Raw genomic sequence first — 9,155 nt, forward strand, 5'->3', positions numbered from 1 at the left:
TTTGTTGCGGTGCAGAGGCTTGGAACGAAATCCCACAGAAGCGCCTTGTAGGGCTTCCGCTTCGTGCCTCCGCTCCGTATCTTGCGGATTGCAGACCCATTCAAGTCAGTGGGTCAGGATCAGTGATACGGATTGCACACGGCCGGTGCCTGTATATTGCAGAACCGCTGTTTTTGGTCCACAATACAGGCACAAGGAACACACACTCGTGTGCGTGAGCCCCCAGTCATATTTGTGCTAGTCATTTCTATATATGTTGCTTACAGTGGCATAGCTAGAAATGATTGGGCTCACAGCTAATTTTTGAACAGCCCCCATAACATCCCCCTCTTCCCGTGCAACCCTCACCCCTGCGACTAGTCAAGATAGCTCTCTCAGACCAGACCAACCTGCTGCTGTGTCAGTTTCCTACATTGATATATTCTGTATATCATGTCACTGTATCATGTATCACGTCACATCTGTCGGTGTGGAATTGATGAAGAATGGAGCTCTATTGTGGCCAAGGGTATAAAGATGTGCAGCACGGAGGGCACCTACCTTGAAATAGTTAATCAGCCCCAGCCTTTTTCATGATCACCCTATTGCTAAACTGGCATGGCTACGCCATAGAGGTAGTTTTAAGTGTGGCCATAACAGGTATAATTGTTGCAAATACATGACAGTGACGCAGGAGATTTTTTCAACAGCGAATCCTAAACGATATGGTATCAATGTATAAATTATAACACGAATCATGCTGTATACTTGATGACATGTACTGAATGTTCTGTGCAATATGTGGGGTGTACCACCAATGAAATGAAGTCTAGGATATGCAAACATATTTCTGATATCCCACATTTTAAAACTAGAAATGTATCGGCGGCCAAGTTACAGTTTGCAACTGCCCACAAAGGAGATGTTTCAATGCATTCAGTTTAAGGGGTGGAGAGGGTTATTGCTCCGATCAGAGGTGACGACTACAAAAAGACACTGCTTTTGAATGTTCCAGCTGGGCAGTTGTCACCCCACCGTCTTGAACAGAAAGCATGACCTTACTGTCATGAGGGTGTCAAGAGCCATGTCTGACTCCGTTATACCCGGGGTCAGGAAGTCGCAGCGGGTGGCTGCGCGCTCTATGTCTAAAGATCGTGCTGCTTCTTAATGATAGCTTTCTGTGTTTGCCTTGCAATCCTTTTTGTCTCACTCAGGGATACGTAGCTTCTTCTCCTCAGCTGTTTCTTGTCTGTCACTCCCAACCTCCTTATATTCTCCCTCCCACTTCTCTGGTTGCCAGATATAGAGCTTCCTGCCTGGACTTCTATACTGACCCACTGGAGCTGTGTAGCTGTGATTCCTGGTTGCTGTTCCAGAGCGTTACCCTCTGGATCCCTGTTGGGCTTTTGTTGTCCGCTGTTGTCGCCCACCTGGGATTATATGTTTTGTCTGTATTGTCTGTCCTCTCCTTGGTGTTTTCCTTTAGTGTTAGTGGTGAGGACTAGTGTCCCCACCGCCCTTTTCACTACTTAGGGCTCATCTTAGGGAAAGCCAGGGTTTAGGCATGTGATCGGCGTACGGGTGAGAAACCCGTCTAGGGACGTCAGGGCAGTCAGGTGCCAGCCTCAAGGTGAGTTAGGGGTCACCACTTTTCCCTCTCCCTTGGACAGGGCCTTCCCTATTCCCTTCCTTTGCGTCACGTATGTGATCGGCACGCCGGTCGTGATACTTACTCTACAATATGCTTAACCCCTTCAACCCCGGGCCTGTTTTCTTCACCTTCCTGCCCAGGCCATTTTTTGCAAATCTGACATGTTTCACTTTATGTAGTGATAACTTTAAAACGCTTTTACTTATACAGGCCATTCTGAGATTGTTTTCTCATCACCTATTGTACTTCATGAGAGTGGTAAAAATAAGTTTTAAAAAATCACCTTTTTATTCATAAAAAAATACCAAATTTACCCAAAATTATTAAAAATTTCCAAATTTCTATTTCTCTACTTTTATAATAGGTAGTAATACCTTCAAAAATAGTAATTACTTTACATTCCCCATATGTCTACTTCATGTTTGGATCATTTGATTTTTTGGGGACGTTAGAAGGCTTAGAACTAAGTTAGAAGTATGGAAGCAAATCTTGAAATTTTTCGGAAAATTTCCAAAACCCACTTTTTAAGGACCAGTTCAGGTCTGAAGTTACTTTGTGAGGCTTACATAATAGAAACCACCCAAAAATGACCCCATTTTAGAAACTACACCCCTCAATGTATAGAAAACTGATTTTACAAACTTTCTTAACCCTTTAGAAGTTCCACAAGAATTGATGGAAAATGGAGATGAAATTTCAGAATTTCACATTTTTTGCAGATTTTACATTTTAATCCATTTTTTCCAGTAGCAAAGCAAGGGTTAACAGCCAAATAAAACTCAATATTTATTACCCTGATTCTGCGGTTTACAGAAACACCCCACATGTGATCGTAAACTGCTGTACGGGCACACGGCAGGGCGCAGTAGGAAAGGAACGCCATATGGTTTTTGGAAGGCAAATTTTGCTTAACTGGTTTTTAGATGTCATGTCCCATTTGAAGCCCCCCTGATGCTCACCTACAGTAGAAACTCAAAAAAGTGACCACATTTTGGAAACTACGGGATAAGGTGCCAGTGAGGCAAGGTAACAAAAAATGGATGTTTTGGCACCGTTTTTATTTTTATAGCGTTTAACCGAGGGATTAGGTCATGTGACTTTTTTATAGAGCAGATCGTTACACACGTGGCAATACCTAATATGTTTACTTTTTTTTTTTTTTTCACTTTAGCACAATAATAGCAGTTTTGAAGCAAAAAATTATCATATTTTACTGTCTCATAGTCTGAGAGCCATAGCTTTTTTATTTTTTGACCGATTCTCTCAGGTAGGGTCTAATTTTTTGCGGGATGAGGTGACGGTCTGATTGGTACTATTTTGGGGGGCATTCGCCTTTTTTATCACTTGCTGTTGCAATTTTTGTGATGTAATGTGACATTTACGGTGTTCATCTGAGTGGTTAGGTCATGTGATATTTTTATAGAGCTGTTTGTTACGGACGTGGCGATACCTAATATGAATACTTTTTTTATTTTTTACTTTATTAATTTTATTACTTTATTAATTTTATTAAAAACACTTTTTTTTTTTTTTTACTTTACTTTATTTATGACATTCACTTTTGGGGGTCTGATCCCCTCTGCAATGCATTACAATACATCTGTATTGTAATGCATTGCCTGTTAGTGTATAACAATGAGTCATACACTAACAGGTTGCCTAGGAGAGCCAGCCTGAGGCTGGATCTCCTCGGCTCCCGTAGAAGGCAGTTCCCGATGCCATGCAAGGCATTGGGCAGCCTCTGCATGGCATCGGGCTGCCTTGTGTCGCATCGGGTCCGCGCAACAGCAGCGCGGGGACGCAATGCTCTCCCTCACCCGACACAAACCTCTTCTGTGGCGCGGACTGCAGCATAGACGGGGTTAATCCGCCGGCATCGGCTTTTACACCGATGCCGGCGGATATAGCAGGGGCCCGGCTATCACGTACTGCCGGGCCCCTGCAGTGATTGCGTGCGCACCGCTCCGGTGCCAGCGCGATCACTATTACGTCAAATTGCGGGAACTTAGTTGTTCCCATGACGTAACAGTACGTCAAAGGTCAGGAAGGGGTTAATGGGTTTCTGTTTTTATCTGTGTTTGTTTTTTTCATTATGGAAAGTCCATTATGGAAACATATGATGCTCCGAGCCTGATTGGAGGAGTGCTGGTATTTTAGTTTGTGCTATATTCATTCTCAGTATCATAAGTAAGGATCTGGATGTGCTGATCCGAAATGCGTAGATGAGAGTGTACCTTTTATTAATGGAGTTTTTATCACTTGAAAAATATAGGATACAGTTTTATTGGGATGCTGGATTTCATCATTTTCTTTTGAATCAGGTCACTGTATATGCTGTCACTGTACATAATGTCATCATATATTACTTTAGAGGAGGCCCTAACAACAAAACCATTCAGTCACTTCTGGGGCCCGCTTCTCAGGGGTGCTATGGCTCTGTATCCCCCCCCCCCTTCCCCACCGGCTCTGCAGTTTCTCCCTTGATGGGAGCCTTGCCTGGCACTCTGTTAGACCAGGGGGGCAGTGTTCTTTGCAGGACCGCTTACCTGCTCAGAGGGAGGAGCGCTGCGACTGGCGCAGTATTAGGTTGCCTTTCTTCCCAGGACACATTTCACCCTGCTGGGCCCTCTTATCTGAGGCTGAGGGAGTAGTGCTTCTCTCCCTCCCTCTCCCCACTTGCTTGTGCGGCCGCTGGGGCTCCGGTCCGGTCACCGAGGCTGCGGTTCGCGGCGGGGTTCCAGTCCGGCCGCCGGAGCTCCTGTCCGGCTGTTTTTTCTACTTTAGCCCTCGGCTTTTCGGCCCGCTAGGCCGTGACTTGGCTCCGCCCCCCCTTTTTCCTGGGCTTCGCCCCGACCCCTCCTTTCTCTGGGAGGGACCTCTTTGCCTGCTCCTATCACTGCTAGGCGCAGGTTTTTCTTCTAGGGGGCGGTCTCTTCTGTAGCTTTAGCTGAGGGAGAAGATTCTCCATTTTGCAGCTCATGTCCTCTGCTCAAAGCCGGATCGCCATCCTGACCGTTCCTGCATCATCTTCTTCTGCATTGCGGGGCACAGCACCTTGTGGCCTGGTAGGATAGCCTCTTCGGCTGTACAATTCTTTCTTTTTACCATCATGACCTCTGCTAGTACGGACCCTAAAGCCCGGGTGCCTATTGGGGTACCTACTTTTTATTCTTGCTCTAAGTGTGTTGCGTCCATGCTCCCTTCTGACGCCCTGGCCCCCCCTGCGGTAGCGGTTCCTCCTGATTGGGCCACCTTACTGTCCCAGGCCATAGGCGACCTAGCCAGCCTGTCCCGGTCCATAGTGCAGTCGCTGGACCGATTGCCTGCTCACAGAGACCATGCTGCTGAAGGGGCTCGCCCACGCTTTGATACCAGGTCCCGTAAAAGACCTCGAGTAATCTCAGCCGCCTCCTGCTCCTCCTCAGCGTCCTCGGGTCACTCCCTGGACAAGTCTGAGACAGGCGAAGTCTTGTCTTCCGCCGCTTCTGGGGACACCTCTGACTCCGATTCTGTATCAGAGCAGAGTTCTACTTTATCTGCGGCCATGCAGGACCTCATTAAGGCGGTTAGAGACACCTTCAAGGTGCAGGAGGGTACTGTCACGAGTAGGAGGTCCCAGGAGAGACCACCGCGTCGTCAAGCAATAAACAAACAGAAATCAGGTACAGACACACAAGAGTTTATTGAACAAACAAAAACCAGGGAAGGCAGCACAGACAAAACATGAGCTCTATGTACCGTCAGCACAGTGGGAGAAAACCCCCACTGCGCCACTGTCTAGCAATACTCCAGAGGGGCGTGACTAAGCAACTCCTGGTATTCACTAGGGCCCCAGAAGGTAGGATTAGGCTTTGCCGCAGAAAGTTGCCAGGGTCCACTCTGGAGCGTGAACTAGACAGTGACAGCAGGAACGAATGGACAACAGGTACCAGAAGGTACCGACGGCACATAGGCAAACATAACAGACAGGCAAATACAAAACAGGGCAACTAATAACACAAGCAGAAATACATAGCAAGGAAACAGGAGTGACAATGAGCAGCGAAGGACTTGCTCCACCAGTAATAAACTGCATGGCCTTGCGCATGGCACTCTGCTGCAAAGAAAGGTGCAGCAAGGGCTTGCTGAACAGAGACATATAACATAACAAACATAACTGGCAGAACAGATAACAGAAACACAGGAAAGAGGACGTCAATGAACAAGTAGGAAACCCACAGAGCACAGACAGACATGGATTCCATGGGACAGCAGCATCGGAGAGTGAGTAGGAGCAGGACAAGACAACACACACCAGGAGAGCTGACCCAGAACTGAGGAAACCTCAGCCTTATATACAGGTTCCATGGGTGCAGCAGAGAAGCCACACCCATGGAGCAGACAGAGAGGATTAACTCCTAATAGGAACACAGGGGAGTTAACCCATACAGAACCACAAATAACACACAGAAACGAAACTTCAGCGAGGAGCGCCGAACGAGCAAGGACGGAAGGTCACAGCCAGAGATAGTGGCTGTGACAGGTACTCCCTCTTCTTCTCAAGACCCTGTGTCCTTCCCCCGTTCCAGGCGTTCCATGTTGGTTTTTGCTAACCACCCGGACCTTGACGCACTCCTGGCCAAAGAATGGAGTCAGCCTGATAAGCGCCTGCAAGTGTCTAAAGGTTCGGACGCTCTGTTTCCTTTCAGTGCAGAATCTGTGAACCTTTGGTCAGTCCCACCTCTGGTTGATCCTCAGGTGGCCCGTTTGGCCAAGGCCACCACCCTTCCCTTGGCCGATGCAGCTTCCTTGTCGGATCCCGCTGACAAGAAGACTGATTCCTTGGCTAAGGCCGTTTTTGTAGCGGCAGGCTCCGCTGTTCAGCCTGCTTTTGCCGCCTCCTGGGTTGCCAAAGACTGCGTGGTCTTGGCGAAGCAGCTCGTCTGTTCACTGCCGGACTCTGCTCCAAGTGAGGTTTCTATTCTTGCCTCTCAGCTTCTCCAGGCTTCCTGTTACCTATGTGATGTCTCCCTGCAGGGCTAACTCTGTGGCCATCCGCCGTACGGTCTGGCTCCGTTCATGGGCGGCAGACGTAGCTTCAAAAAAGGCTCTAATCTCTCTCCCCTTTCAGGGCGAAAAGCTGTTTGGGAAACGCCTGGTGGAGCTTATTTCAGAAGCCACGGAAGGAAAAAGCTCCCTCCTCCCCCAGAACCGCCCTCGCCACCCCCACCTTGGCACCTTCGAGGTCCAAAAATTTTCGCTCCTTTCGGGACTCTTCCTCCCGCTCGGACAAGAAGTCGAGGGGGCCTTTCTTCAGGGCCAGACCTGCCTGGCACTCTCGCCCCAGGCCTTCAAAGCCTCAGTCTGCGAAAACCTCTTCTGCATGACTGCGCTTTACCACATGTGGGGGGCCGCTTGCTCGACTTCCAGGAGTCGTGGCAGGCAAGCGTGGACGACGCATGGGTCCTGGAGATAATTTCCTCCGGTTACAGAATAGAGTTTTCCACTCTTCCTGCAAGTCGTTTCTTCATGTCACGCCCCCCCCCCCCCCCCCCCCTTCCAAGTCTCCTGTAAAAGCGGCAGATTTTTTCCGGGCCATTCATTCTCTTCAGTCCCTCGGAGTGATCGTTCCTGTCCCCGAGTCAAAACGCTTCCAGGGATTTTATTCAAATCTTTTTACGGTCCCCAAAAAGGACGGCTCCCTCCGTCCTATCCTGGATTTGAAGGCGCTCAACCGCCTGGTGCGGATCCAACACTACCGCATGGAGTCACTCAGGTCAGTGATTTCCTCCCTGGAGGAGGGTGAATTTTTGTCATCCATCGACATACAGGACGCATACCTCCATATTCCCATTGCCGTTGCCAATCAGCGGTTCCTTCACTTCGCGGTGGGTTCTCTGCATTTCCAGTTTGTGGCTATGCCCTTCGGCTTAGCGACCGCCCCAAGGGTCTTCACCAAGGTCCTGGCCCCTCTAATCGCTCTCCTCCGCACTCGGGGGGTGGTAGTGATTCCCTACCTGGACGACCTGTTGGTGAAGGCTCCGTCTCTGGAAGACAACCTGACCAGCCTCAGTATCACCCTGTTTGTCCTGTATCAGTTCGGGTGGTTGGTCAACTTCCCCAAGTCCTCCCTGGTTCCCCGCCAGAGAATGGATTTCTTGGGCATGACCTTAGACACTCAACTCTGTCGAGTGTTTCTTCCCCAGGACAAGGTAGTGGCTCTCCGAGATGCAGTGGTTCGCCTTCGCAAGCCGCCCCCTCTACCTCTTCGGACGTGCATGCGGGTATTAGGCCGGATGGTTGCTTTCTTCGAGGTGATCCCATTTGCACAATTCCATTCCAGGCCTCTTCAGCTGGCGATCCTATCCAGCTAGGACAAGTCCCAGCCGGGCCTTGACCGTCTGGTTCGTCTTGTCCGCAAGGAGTTGTGCTGGTGGCTTCTACCTTGCACCCTATCTCTGGGCAAGTCCTTTCTTCCCCCTTGTTGCCAGGTGATATCCACGGACCCCAGCCAGACGTGTTGGGGAGCTGTTTTTCGGGTCCCTATCAGCTCAGGGCCTGTGGTAAGCAGTGGAATCCTCCCTGCACATCAATCATCTGGAGCTCAGGGCGATCTTTCTGGCTCTATCTCATTGTACACACCTTCTCTCTTACTTCGCCAGGTCTCGGGACCCTCAGGCGCTGGCCTCGGATGCTCTGGTCCTTCCTTGGTCCCAGTTCGGTCTCGTTTACCTCTTTCCTCCCATTCTGCTCCTTCCCACGGTTCTCAAGCGCCTGAAGTTGGCCCGGGTTTCGGACTGGCTTCGCCGGGCATGGTACGTGGATCTTCTGTTCCTACTCACAGACGCGCCGTGGCACATCCCTCTGCATCCTGACCTCCTTTCCCAAGGTCCGCTACTCCACCCAATTTTACATCAGCTGCGTTTAACAGCATGGCTGTTGAGGCCTCGGTTCTGAGGTTCCGCGGTCTCTCTGAGTCTGTTATTCAGACTATGCTCCACACAAGCCCCAGTCTTCCATAATTTATCATCGTAGTTGGAAGACTTATTTTTCCTGGTGTGAGGCTGCTCAGTTTCACCCTCTCTACCTGTCCATTCCCAGGGTCTTATCCTTCCTCCAGTCGGGCTTTGACAATCTGTTCTTTTCCAGAAACCCCTGGCTTCTCGCCGTCACGTGAGGACTTTTCTGCAGGGGGTCGCTCACTGCGTTCCATCTTTTCGTCCTCCTGTGGAACCGTGGGACTTGAACATTGTCTTGGACGCTCTTCAGGCCTCCCCCTTTGAGCCGTTACAGGATATTTCTCTTTCCTTTGTTTCCTCTAAGGTCGCCTTTCTTGTGACGATTACTTCTATTCGCAGAGTTTCTGAACTTGCTGCGCTCTTGCAGATCCCCTTTCTTGGTGTTTCATCAGGATAAGGTCGTTCTGCGTCCGGTGCCTTCTTTCCTCCCTAAGGTGGTGTCCTCATTCCACATTAATGAGGAGATTGTCCTTCTGTCCTAACCCCTCTCATCCTAGGGAGCGTTCGCTTCACCGTTTGGATGTTGT

At 49.5% G+C, this 9,155-nt stretch overlaps 1 protein-coding gene across 1 annotated transcript in view; it reads left to right on the forward strand.

The window, feature by feature from the left end:
- Positions 1-9,155, forward strand: part of LOC120998607 (saccharopine dehydrogenase-like oxidoreductase) — a 152,144-nt gene that overhangs the window by 100,968 nt on the left and 42,021 nt on the right. The gene's annotated exons all lie outside the window — the stretch shown is intronic.

Source organism: Bufo bufo, chromosome 4 (assembly GCF_905171765.1).
Source record: "Bufo bufo chromosome 4, aBufBuf1.1, whole genome shotgun sequence".
NCBI classification, from domain to species: Eukaryota; Metazoa; Chordata; class Amphibia; order Anura; family Bufonidae; genus Bufo; species Bufo bufo.